The sequence below is a fragment of the Hakea prostrata genome, chromosome 10 (genome assembly GCF_041222555.1).
Source record: "Hakea prostrata isolate BN-2017 chromosome 10, UWA_Hpros_2, whole genome shotgun sequence".
Classification (NCBI taxonomy): Eukaryota; Viridiplantae; Streptophyta; class Magnoliopsida; order Proteales; family Proteaceae; genus Hakea; species Hakea prostrata.
The window spans coordinates 36324487-36338908 of record NC_142609.1 but is presented as its reverse complement, the minus strand read 5'-3'; positions in this window follow the sequence as shown (position 1 = coordinate 36338908).

Here is a 14422-nt window from a genome sequence, read left to right as displayed (position 1 = left end):
GTTTGGTTGGAAAACATGAGCCCATTCAGAAATCAACTCATTTCAAAATTTAGGCTAAAATTGTGAATCAGCCGAGTTCGTCGATTAGGGTGAAATGAGTGGGATGAGCATCTTCTATAAATACCCCTTGAATGAGCGCATTCCACATTTCGTTTTGACGGTGTCTCGACGCGAACGGCTTCCTCTTCCTTCTCGCTTCCAACGAAGGTCTCCTCTCGCTCTCGCTCGAACGACGTCCTCTTCCTTCTCGCTTCCAACGAAGGTCTCCTCTGGTTCGAACTCGAACGTTGTCCTCTTCTCTTCTCGCTTCCCGAACGAAGGTCTCTTCTAGCTTCCCGAACGAAGGTCTCCTCTCGCTTCCCAGAAGGAACGAACAGTAGAGTGAACGAACTCTTTCAACAAGCAAGATAGAGCAGAAAATCGTCTTCGTCTTACTTTACCAGCAAGATAGAGCAGAAATCGTCTTTGTCTTACTCTACCAGCAAGATAGAGCAGAAATCGTCTTTGTCTCACTCTCGTCTTCGTATTCTTCTCACTCCACCAGCAAGATAGAGCAGAAATCTCTCATCTCTGATCAGAGACTAGAGAGATCGAGACGAACACCTGGGTAACAGACTAACAGGGTAAGTGGGTATAGAATTTGTCTCTTTTTTCCTCAATTTATTAGCAGTACCCTGATTTGAGTTGTTTTCTTTGTTTTATGAATCATACAAGTAGACTGAGCAGTACCTGCGATTCTTTCCTGAGATACTCTCTTCCTCTGTTCCTCATAGTCTGAGTCCTGAGGTATAGCAGTCAGCAGCCAGCGAGCTGCCCTTTCGGCCTTTCCTGTGCTACTCTCTTTATTTATTTTATTTTATTTTTCAATTGAGTCAGATTCTTTTTCTCTTGTTAATCTTGTGCTATCTAGAGTACGAAAGCTATTGTATGTTTGGAACATGAAGATTGCTAGTTGGTAGCTAGGGATTCTTACTTTTTGAATTCTTGGAATGAAAAGTTTTCCATTGAAGTGATTGCTATTACTTTTATTTCACGCAGGTCGTGCAATTGAAATGGGTAGCAGCATGTGTGAAGTTATAATTTCTATGTTCATCATGTTGCTTGATGCTTTTTTTGCTGTATTTATAAACTGGCTATTTTCTAATTGGTACTCTCCCCTTCGGGGTGCCAATATGTTTGCTTTTTTCCATTAATGCTCTTCGTTGAGTTTTCTATTACCTGGATGGGTCCATAGTGAACCTAAACAGGGTTTCTGATTCATATCACCCTAGCAGACTCCTAAATTGATATAGTTGTAGTAAGCAGTTGCTTGGATGTGTCATACTGCTATATTATGGTAGACCATGATTTGTCAAGGCATATAGGCACCTTGGTTTGCCTAGTTGCCGTTCCTAGATGCCTACACAACTAGGGGACCATCCCGACTGCATGCTCTAAGAAAATCTTTCAATGTCTTTCTCTAACTGTTTTTAAATTCACTTCAGTTAGAGAAACACTGAGGTGTTGCATTTTTTATTTTGTTTCTTGTATTGTCATTTATCAATTAATGACTCCTCACTCACACCAACATTTTGATTTTGTTTGTTCTATTGATGTTGGCTCTCAATGTTATGGACTTGTTAGCCTATTGCTGGGATGATTGTATGTTCTTCCAAGATTCATTCCAATGGTCCCATTTCCATTAGTCAACTTAACAATGGGATCCTAGGGAAGTTGCTCTTGTACCCAGTGCCACATGATTTCAGTTTTACGTTGGTTTCAGGGACTTGGTCTTCATCTTTGGTATCATGGTTCCTTGCACTTGAATCTTGTTAAGTGCTTACAGTCTTCAGTCTCAGGTGTCTTGGGAGTAGTGACACATGCTTATTACATCTTTGATTCAACCATCTTAAAACTTAAAAGGGTTATCTGCAAAACCCAGAATTTTTATAAAGGTTAGTGCCCTTCGTTTTAATCAAGTCCAGGTGCTGCAGCTGTGTCTGCATATTAATGTTTGTGAGAAGACCAAATCTTCTATATCTGATCTTTCCTATGGTGACTGCCTTATCACTTTCTGGGCTAGTAGTGGTGGGCAGAACTCAACCTTCAAGACTGTGCTAGTAGTGGTGGGGGAAAATTAATCCATCCAAACCGCCCATTTATTTGTGGCTTTGGTTGAGATAATGGTCCCCTCTCTTAGATACTTTCCATAACCATCCTCCTCATTTCAGGAGTACATAAAGGAAGTGACAAATTAGTTTCTCTTCATTATCAAATTCGTGATGTTGACAGTATTTTATCCCAAATGGAAATTCCCCTTGCTGGATTTCAGGTATGTCTTTACCTGCTGGCTTCTTCTGTACCTTAACTTCCAACAACTTGCATTTGGAATAAAAGTAAAACTTGAGCTTCTGATATCACTATTTATCTAGTCCAGTGTCAGCGCATGAGAGGGTCCATATGATAGAGGAACTCAAATCTATCTATCCATCTACCTTGACAAATCTCAGCGTAAGAAAGAATTCCTTTCCAGTGCAGAATAAATGGCATTTTTCATTTTTTTTTTCTTTCATACTTCGTAAATAATCTGTCACATGAAATCCCCATTACTGCCACATAACAGACAGACTGAAGTATATGGTCATCCTAATGTCACCAGGTATAGTGAATTAGTAAACCTGTAGTGGCCCTAACTTACTGAATGTTGGATTCATATTTTAGGCCTCTAATATGTTTGACCCCATTAATAAATTTAGAACCACAGAATCCTATTTAAGTAATTCTCTTCCTAATCAGGTATTACTCCATATCTTTTTGATTACTTCTCATTTTCCCCCTCTTTGGTAAAGAAAAGAGGGGATGCAATGTTTTGACTTCTGAATTCAACCCATGCAAAGAAGTAGTTCTTCGATTATCATAATGCTAATATTACTCGTATATAGTTGCCTGAAAGCAGGTTGGCTGCTCTAGATTAGCAGTGCTGTATTAGTTATTTTAGGCAACTAAGTTAGGTCATAATATTTGCTACATTGCACCAATATAGCATTTGTTCTTTTACAAAGATTTTAGGTATTACTATACCTGCTTGTTTGTGCATTTACAGGATGTCAGCTTCTAGCGTTAACGAAAATTCAAGTTCGTATTTGAAGTATACTAATACAAAATGAAAATGTGGGAAGCAAGCCCCAGTTAAGATTGCTGAGTCGTCACGAAATCCCAACAGACTATATCAATGTTGTGTAGCCTTTCCTAACGGATGTGGCTTCTTTAAGTGGTGTGAACCACTAGAGCAAGTTAGCACATCCAATCCTGCAATTCTTATGGATACAAGGCAGGAAGAAGATGTAGCGAAGGTGGAGATGAGAGCTTTGAAGAAAAGAGTGAAAGAAGTGGAGAAAAAGCTAGGACTGATCCAAAATGTTTTGATTCTGATTGGGGTAGTACTATTTCTTCAAATGTTAGGAGTGCGATGGTAATTTTAGGACATCATAGTATGTATTTGGATCAAGGATTGTAGTTATGCCTAATATTGTATTGAAACCATGACATTTAGACTATGTAATCTACTATGATTGTAATGAAATATTTTTCTTTGATCTCTTGCTGTCACTATATGATTACTACTTTGAAAGGTATTGTGATATGAATACTATATAATTTTAATTTATTGAAATTGATTGTAGACCTCTATTAAAATGGATGATGAGCACCTTAGGAGGCAGAGTGAAGAACTGAGGAGACAGAGGCGGAGGAAAGCCGTGATATTTGTCATTATGGGTGTGGCCCTAGCAATGGAAAAGATTCAGAGACTGTTCCTAAGTAGAGCTCCATATCGGGGTGAGACTCTTCGTGGCCAACAGGAGACAGAGAGAATCATTGGGGTATCTGATCGTACTTGCCGAGAGCAAACTAGGCTTGGTAGAAAGGCATTCTTTAACTTGTGTCAATTGGTGAGGGATAAGGGTGTCATGTTTGATAGTAGGTTTCTCAGTTTGGAGGAACAATTGGTGATGTTTTTGAGAGTAGTTGGTCTCAACCATTCGAATCGTGACCTTGCTCATCAGTTTAGTCATTCTGGAGAGACTGTGAGTCGACACTTCAATTTTGTTTTGAATGCAATAATAAAATTGCATCCGGAACTATTGAAGCCTCCATGCACGAGGGAATATAGAGCTAAATATTTTCCTTTCTTCAAGGATTGCATTGGTGCCATAGATGGATCCCTTGTCCCTGCAATGATAGCGGTGGGCGAGCAGAAAAGGTATCGGGATAGGAAGGGAAATGTTACTCAAAATATCTTGGCTGCATGCGATCACAATCACAAGTTCACCTATATCCTAGCTGGTTGGGAAGGTTCAGCCTCGGATTCAAGAGTTTTGGACGACTGCGTAAATAGACAAGGACCAAGTCAACTAACGGTACCTGAAGGGAAGTTCTTTCTTGTTGATGCTGGCTTCCCTAATCAAAAGGGCTTCTTAAGACCGTATCGATGTACTCGGTATCATTTGAAAGAATGGAGGAACTCTCGTGAATCACCCAAAAATTTGAAAGAACTGTTTAACCTGAGACATTCTTCTGTGCGAAATGTCATTGAACGAACCTTTGGTTTGTTGAAGAGGCGTTTCAAGATTTGAGGGTTCAAGCAGAATATCCTTTCAAAGCACAAGTGAAGATTGTTTTAGCTTGCGTTCTTCTACATAATTTTATACTTAGCCAAAACACTTTTGAAGAAGAGGATGAAGAATTATCTGATGAAGAACTATCTGATGAGGACGATGAAGAATCAAATTCAAGTGAGGATCCAGAAACCGATGAAGAATCTGATGAAGACCCTCCCATTACCAGTCATGAAGTTCACGATGACATTGCCTTTGATCCAGAACATTTTCGTCATCAGTTTGCTCAAACAATGTGGGATGATTGAGATGGAGGAGTTGATTTGAATGAACTTTCTTAAATGATGTGTCTTGTTTTGAATTACTACTGATGGCGTATCTTAGACTATTTTGATAAGCATTCAGTTTGCTTTTTTTTTTTTATTTTTATGTCATCCTTTTGTATCCCCTCCCCTCTATCTTTGCTGGCACATTTTGGAAGATTGTATTGGCTGTAACTTCACGAAGAAAGAAAGTTGTTGTTTGCCCTAACTATTTCTTTACTATTGATTGCATGTCCTCCACATTGTGTTTTTTTCCCTTGTGAATTACATCCTCCCCAAAACAGAGCAACATATTGCCTTGCTGATCACGAGCTTGATTGCACATACCCTGCTAGTGATTCCTATGGCAGCTTGGTTGTTTGTGGCTAACCAAGCTTAAGATGAACCAAGATATAACCTGATGCTAATCAGCTTAACATATTTAACTAGTATAGTTTAAGTTGTTTTGGTTTAGAATTAGCCTGTTGTTTGAAGTTATTACCCATTCAAAACTGCTGCCATTAAAAGAGAGCAACCATTGTGAGTAAAATTTGAATTTTGAACAATATGATATTATTACTGGTGTTTTCTTTTCTTTTTTCTTTTTGGGTTTGGAGGTTGTCCTTAGCTTGGTAATCTCCCTGGCATACTGAACATCTGCATAAGGTTAAAGGGTGATTTTAAGTGAGAGATGGAAGATAGAGATTAGAAGGTATTTTGGTTTTTTCTCCTTAGTTTGTATCTTCTGTTTTTTCTCATACGACTTGTTTAGTATATATGATTTAGTACACTTTTCAATTTGAACAGCATGCATTGTAAGTCCCTTCAATTTAAGTCTGCATGTGACTAGCACATGACTGTAATTAGTAGTCTTATGCATCCATTATAGTTTCTTAATCAATCTCATATGTGGTAACTGTGTGGTGAATTGTGTTCCTTTCTTTTTAATGAGAGTAAAACAGTACTTTGCTGTTTAATATTGTTCATACTGGATAAATAGCTACATATAACTTAAATATGCACTTGTTTTGTTTCTTTTTAATGAGAGTAAAACAGTACTTTGATGTTTTGTTGTCCTCAGCATCATTTGGTTGGTTGTTGTTGTCTTTGTTGTCCTTGGCATCATTTTGAGGACATAGTTAAAATCACCATGTGATTATATTATTATTATTTTCAGATTTGTTTTGTTACAACTGATCTATTAATCTACCATAATGATGCTTCTTTTTTTGTTTGTTAGATGGCAGAATCACAATCACAATCCCAATCAACTCAACCAAGAAGAAGGGATACAGCCAAGTGGTCCAAGGCACACTCGAATTTGTTTTTGCAGACTTTGGTCACCCACCATAAGTCTGGGAAAGGAGGAGATAATGGTCTTAGGCCAGCTCAGTTTGCAGAAATTGCAAACACGATTAATGTAACACTCCAAACTTCATATGTGGCTGATCAAATCAAAAACCATTATAGAGTGTGGAGGGCAAGAATCAAGGCCCTAATGGACCTCATCAAATGCAGCGGCCTTGGGTGGAATGGCGAAGAATCAAGGTTCGATGGACCTGAGCACATGTGGGCTTCCTTTCAGGTATGAACAAATCTGATTTTTAGTCAATATGTTTCATTGGAAACACTTATTTTTTGAAATACATTTACATATCAACATGTTTGTATTACATTTCTTGTAGAAAACTGAAGAAAGGTTTTGGAAGGACACGCAAGTCCTACCCATCCACTATGAGGTGCTTACGTGGTTTGGCAATGAAATTGCCACGGAGTCAAGATGCGGGTCACCCAACTACTATAGGCATTGATGATGTGGACTTGGCTGACATGACACTAGAGACCGATGGAGAGGGAAGTGCTCAACCAACCCCGAGTGGTCGAAGGTCGACACCTCGAGGTAGGCCAACATCAGGGGCTGCTGAGGAATCTTCAAGTAAGAAGAAGAAGGCCAAGACTGCGGTTGATAAGATAGTAAGTCCCTTCAAGCAGTTGGCTAATGCCTTTGACATGTTTGTGGAGTCGGATTATCTCCCAGCTATGTCAAAAAAGCTTACAGAAGCACTCAAAGCAATTCCTAGCCTCGATGTTCGTCGAAGAATGGCAGCCAAGACTTACTTCATCAACCACAAAGCTGAAGCCCAAGTTTTCTTGGACTATGATGATGAAGAGAAGTTGATAATGTTGGATGAGCTGTTCCTCTGTTGCCACTTGGATCAAATGTACCCAGAAATTTGTTTGGATAAACTGGTATGTTTAAGTTTTAACTTGATGCTTTATGATGTATTTGTTTTCTTTTGTCCATAACTTTTTCTTTTGGCTTCTGTCATAAGAAGTGCTTAACTTCTCTGTTGCATGAATTTTTTGGACAATTTGTATAATTTGCTAACATATATTGTAGTAGATGTGTATCATACTTGTCATTTATTGGGTGTATAATTTCCTTGAGTAGCTTGTTTTATTTTATGTCAGATTTGTGTCTCATTCTATAGCTTCTTTGCATAGGTGCAGGTCATAGCGAAGTAACTTCCTCTACAAGGAATATATATGTGGGTTTGCTGTTTCTCCATGGTCTTCTCATTCTTTGCATAGGTGCGGTCATAGCAAAGTAGCTTCCGAGAGAGGCAGCCATCAAATCCCACCCAAAGCAAGGGATAGATGTAACTAGTATGCCGTTGGATCTGTATTCTGTACACTCTTGCAGATTAGATTAAAGCACTTGGATGGTGTCTTCCTGATTTTTTATACTGCAATGCAATGGAGGAAACAGTCCAATTCTTTGTGTTAGGAAATATTAATGTGTCAATTCAAAACCTCCAAATCTGATATGTAATGCATCTGATGTTGTCCATGAAAAAGCTATGATGGTGTTGATTTTGATTAAAATTTCCTTGGATTGCAGGTTTTGATGGAGTTGAAATCCATGGGGCTCATGGCTACTTGCTAGAGCAGTTCATGGAAGACCAAGTTAATGACCGAACAGATGAAAGACCAAGTTAATGACCGCTTCCCACTTGAAGTTGTTGAGGTTGTTGTCAATGAGATTGGAGCTGATAAAGTTGGTATTAGGCTCTCAACTTATGCTGAATATATATGGATTCTGGGAACTCAAACCCAGAAGCTCTTGGCATTTACATGGTTGAATCTCAATTCAGACTAAGAAACAGATTCATTTTGAAAAACTGTTTGGTTAGTACTTTGTGTTTAGATTTTTTTTTTGAGCACCTTGTTGATTTTGTGGTGGGTGATATTTAAAATTTATCTTAATCAAATTAACTAATATGGTTTATGCAGAGCCGTAAACCATTTCAAGCAACCCATTTGGGTAGTTTTCACTAATTCAAGAAGTTACGGTTCTTCCAATGGTATCAACTGGTTTTTTTGATTAATTAGTTCACAACATGATTTAGTTTTGATCCATCATGGTCATATCTTGGTTTCAGGGTGATTGTAAGAGTCCAAATAGGCCTTGACGTTCCACTCGCAATTCAGCCATATGGCTTAATTTTGAGTTTTATTTTGGATATCCTCATTCAACTTTGAGATCTTTTTTAGTGGATTTGGTGCCAATATGGTTTAATTAAGTGTACATCTTGTTTCAAATTAACGATGAATACCCTTTGTGAAGCTCTATTAGTTTCAAAGTCTGTAACTTCAGATTTCACAATATGAAGTTCTCTTTTCCTTTATTTTCAAGAAATCGTTTGAGGGAATCATATCAATGGTAGTGCACAGAACAATACCGTTCACATGGAATCATCATTTTGGACTTCAGTTCTCTCTACCATTTTAATGACACCTTTTGAAGAAAATATTATATGGGCGGTGTTAAAGGTAGACTTCTTAATTCCTTTAGTTGGAAAAGCAAAACGTGATACACACAACCAAATAGGCCTTAAATCGGACTCCAGATAACCAAACAATTTTTCAAGGTGAATCTATAGATTTCAAATCCACAGATTTAGGATAACCAAACAGTTTTTCAGGATGAATCCATAGATTTCATTCCACAGATTTAAGTAACCAAACAGTTTTCAGGATGAATCCACAGATTTCACTTCATCAGATTCAAGTAACCAAACGGTTAATTTTTTCATTCATGAGTCCATAGATTTGAATTCCATAGATTTGAAATCTCATTTCATTTCAAATGGCTGGATTCACACAACCAAACAGGCCCTTAGTGTTCCCTCTGTTCTTGTTTTCATCATTGCCGGAGGGTGGTCAAGTTAGTGTCTACACCAACCTTAGCTTGGTGTTTTGACGATAATTAAGTTTATATTTTTCTAAAGAATATGACTAGTTTTGCATTGGAGAGTAGACCCATAGAATTTTTTTTTTCTTCCTATTTTTACCATTTTCCACAAGGGATAATACTAGTGTTTAAATAAAGTTTAATTTGGATTTGATGTTTAGGGATTGCACCGGTGACTAATGACACTATTGATAAGTGTTTGTGGTGTTTAAAGACTTGATGATAGTTCCTGGCTCATCAACTGATGATGTTATAATTTTGTCAGATATGACAATTGTTGGGGAAATGCCACATGAACCTTTATTTCTTTCGGTGATAAAAAACACAAGCTAATGCTTAAGTTGAGAGCTGTCTATTTAGATTAGCCCAAGTATCAAATCAAGAACATGTGGAACCAAGGCAATAATGACCAAGACATAAATGAAGACTCAACCCCAAAATAGATGACGAAGACCCAAGCAATGGACTACCTAAACTGAGCATGAAGACTTGAAGTTTGAAGACAAAATGAAGACTTGAAGGTTCGAGAGGAAGGATCAAACTCAAGAAGAAGGTAGGATGCACCTAGGACTCAAGAGTGTGTATATATATACACATGTGTGTATATATATGAAGTGCACTAGATAAACACTCCATATACTCTCCCAAGATCTCAAATTTCTCAAAAGCTACTTGTGTTGTTGCCTCTCACCTATACCAACTATTTGAAACTCATTTTAGGGAATAAAAACAAGCTGACAGAAGCAAGTTTAAGGTGATAGAAAGAATTTTGGGTCATACAAATGTGGTGCAATCATTTCATTTGTGTCACATTCACTCAAGGGGAAAAATGTCTCACTATTTGATTGGGAATATCTTTCCTTATATCTTGTAATTTGTGGTGTATTGATTAGAATTGTAGATGATGCTCTTGCCCTAGGAGAATAAAGATTGTGAAGGGTGCTATCCCTAAATTGAACAAAGATTGTAATAATGTGATTTTGCCCTTAGAGAAACAAAAATTGTAAGGGTTTGATCCTCTCCATTGTATTGAAAGAGATCGCTAGTGGAATTCTCTCTTAGACCAAGAGAGGAGTAGACATAGACTTTTCAATTCCAACCACTATATAATTCTTGTGTTGTGGTTGATTGTGAATTGTTTAATTTACTTGTATTTGCCAATTTAAACTTGAACTTGCAATAAACTGAAAAATTAGCCTAATCCACTAACCTATTCACCCCTCTTTAGGTTACATTTATTACAACCATAGAGCTAGAAAGGTTATTTACACAAACAAGAGTAACACAATAGAAAAATGACATGGCAGTAGCTGGTCGAAGTGCGTTCTCTACCCTTATGGGTAGAAGATCCGGACTCACTGGTGAGATCCAACATTGCTAGGTGCATTCAATTCTTTGCACTCACAATTTCATCAAGATGACCCCACACTTAACCCAAGGTATGCTCAGTCCTTTATATGTACACATTTACTACAAAGAGTCACTACCAGTAAGTAGACTCAATTCCCTACACTTACACATTTACTAAGAATCCTCCTGAATAATGACTAGTTTTCCATTTCACGTCCTCAAGGTAAGACCCACAAAGTTCACCTCTACATGTGAAAACCCCTCCGGTTGATTCGTGAAACTCCCTTCTACCCAAAATCTTGCTGGACAAACCTTTGTAACTCTCTCTCACTACAGTCATATAAAACCTCCCTTCCCTTGCTCTTATTAGCAATAGAAGCCAATAGCAGCACCTTCACTCCCAACACACCAATAGAAGAGGAAAGTGACTTCCTAGTCTTGGATGAGGAGCTAGAATATGAACTTGACAACAAATTAGAATTACTCTTGTAGGGAAAATCTACACGGCAAACTCTTCAGACAACAAGTAGTTCATGATGCCTTAGTAAACTCCTAGAATCTACTTCAGGGATTGAGGATCATGCAAGTGTCATCTCACTAACTAGCTTTTCAATTTAATCCCCCATTAGATGTAGCTAATGTGTTTGATGAAAGTCAGTGGTCAGTGATGGTAATCAACTCTACCTAGAATACAGTAATGAAGAAGTGAAAATGACTCTATAGGCATTTTGTTTCTAGATGATAGGGATCCCATAAGAGATATGACTGTGTCTTTAGGGAAACCACTTTGCTCTGAAAGTGGGGCAACCTCTGCTAACAACCATTGTTCAAGGCTCATGGGTGGAAGCAGACCACCTTTCCTGTGATGTAGAATCAAGCTCAACATATACAAGCCATTGTTCACCAAGTACAGCCTTGCTAGCACTATTTTCATCTCTATCTCCTATGGGAGATTACCTTTATACTGCTACTAGGGTGGAATATAGGGCATGGATGGAACTCTTGTTATGAAGCTAAAATGAATCATCAAAATACACATGGATGCCAAATACCTGTGATTGCTTCGCAATGCAAAAAGACCAGTTCCAACACTTGCTTATAGCTATTCCACAAGACCCACAAATAATTGAGAATGTGAGTAGTTGAAGACTGAGCAGAAAAATATGCAAGGTTCACAATTAATACAAACATCAAAACTATCGCAAAAGGAGAAGAAGGCCAGAACTTAGGCAATGTTTGATGCAATAGGGTGAGTTCATTATCCCCAAGTAGATGTAGGCAGACAGGTGATGCTCCACATTCTTTGCAACAATACACCTTGCTATCTCATCAACTGTTGGTTGCTCCTTGTAAAGGATAAGCCTCTGAATTAAACTTCAAATTCAAATCCACCAAAACTAACTCTGTCCTCAACTGATCTTATTTCCAACCAATCAAGAAGAATTTGAGTTATGGTTAAAATTTCAACAAGTTGTAGAGTTCTAATTGTAAACATGTTATAATTCATTCAAATATTCAAATTGTAATTAAAATAATATTAATATACATCTCCCACTCATGAATTTGTGTGTAGAAGAACTCTCTCAAATGAAACTCTTACTTGGTATCAATTTCTTAGCCTCGGACCATAGTTCGCACGATCCTCAGAACCTTCTCTTCTCGCCACAATGAGCTTACCTACTTCCTCCAACTCCGCCACTACCTTGGCTTCCCCTCTAATTTCACCTACCAACATCATTTCTCTCCTACTTGTAAAGCTTGTTCGAAGCAACTATCTTCAATGGAAATCACAATTTCTCCATTTATTTCATGCACATGACCTTCATGGCTATGTCGATGGAACCATTCCAGCTCCTAATCAAACCATACCCAATCCCTCCACCACATCAGCCACACCAACCTCCATTCCTAACCCTGCATATTCTCAATAGCGCAAGCAAGACAAGATGATCTTATCTTGGATCATCTCCTCCCTTTCCAAATTCTCTTTTCCAAATCTTTGTCATACCAGTTCCCACATTGCTTAGAGTTCCCTTCAATGAACTTATGCCTCCCAATCCCAAGCTCACATAATGCACTGAAATATCTACTCCTACAAATTCGCAAAGGCCACTCTTCTATGGTCGAATATGTCTAGAAGATTAAATCTATTATTAACCATCTTGCCGCTGTTGTCACTCAGTTTCTACTGTAGATATTATCCCCACAATACTTCGTGGTCTAGGCCATGAATATGAATCCTTTTCCATTTCTATTACCTTCCATCTTGACCCTCTTCCCCTTGATTCCATAGGTCTCTTACTAAATTAAGAGATCTTCAAAGATCAAACAAGACAATAACTTGACTTGCCTTCATCAGAAGTTAATTTATCCACCAGATCAAACACCCCATCCTCTAACCGAAACCGTGGCTCCTCTCACTGCTATGGCAGAGGACGAGCTTGAGGTTATTCCAATCATGGTCAACATGTAATGAATCTTCCCTCTCTCCTCCCTACCCCTACGATTGCTTGTCAGATTTGCAACAAAACTAATCATACAATGGTGCAACGCTATTTTTGCTATGCACCAACAACCAATGCCTCCATGTTGAGTCTAACCCCATAAGCTTTTTTGGCAGCACTGACAGCTTCATTTAATCCCTTTTGGTACCTTGACTCAGGTGCCACTCAGCATGTTACATCCAATGTAACACGCATGGATACAACAATGTCTTGCCATGGTACTGATCAACTTCACATTGGTAATGGCGCAGGTTTGTATATTAAGATTATTGGAAGTGCTTCTCTATCAACCCCTTCAAAAATTCGTACTTTATATAAGGTGCTACATGTTCCTTCTATTACTAAATTTTTTTTTTTTTTTTTTTTTGGCGAATGATCTCAACATAGGGCCTGTTCTACTTCAAGGACCAACTGAAGTTGGCCTCTGTTGCTTCCATCCACCATCCGCACCTCCCTCTGTTCATCTCAATGAATATGTCTCAAGATGTCTGGCATGACTGATTAGGGCATCCGTCGAAGAGAATTCTGGACTCTCTCTTTTGCAGATTTGACCTACACCACCCTTCATCCACTTCACCACTTTTGTGTGTCCCATGCCAAATGGGAAAATTTTAAAAATTACCTTTCAAGTTGAATAAATCAAGGGATGTATCTCCATTCTAGTTATTGCACTCTGATATTTCCACCCTGGTCACCATCTCCACAGGGTTATAGTTATTATATTTTCTTTCTCGGAAGATTATAGTAGATTTACATGGTTTTTTTCCACTTGTACGTATGTCATTTTGATGCAATTCCAATGTTCAAGCAATTCTCTTATTATGTAGCTAATGTATCTAATTCCAAGATTCAAGTTTTTCAGTCTGATGGTGCAAAGGAATAAGAATATTTTGATCATTTTTCAAAGAGAGTGGTATATCTCATCAGTATTCATGCCCACACGCTTTTGAACAGAATGGGAGAGTGGACTGAAAACATTGACATATAGTAGAAACATGCCTCACTCTTATGGCTGATGCTTCAGTCCCTCTTATTTTTTGGCCAATCGCCTTTGAAACTGCTATTTTCTTAATCAATAGGATGCCCACACCGGTACTTGGGAATAAATCTCCCTTTTAGGTGTTATATGATAGAGATCAAGATCTTCCATTTCTTTGAATCTTTGGATGTGCACGTTTTCCTTGATTACGACCTTATAACAAAAACAAGCTCCAATATAGCTCCAGACAATGTATTTTTCTTGGATACAACAGCTCACACAAGGGGTATGTATGTTATGATCCACCTTTTGGCCGATCCTACATCTCTAGCCATGTAATTTTTTATGAAACCAAGTTTCCTTTTACAACTCAACCTCCCAATCATTGTCCCCCCTCTCACTCCATTCCCACCATAGTTACAGTTGATAATCTCATT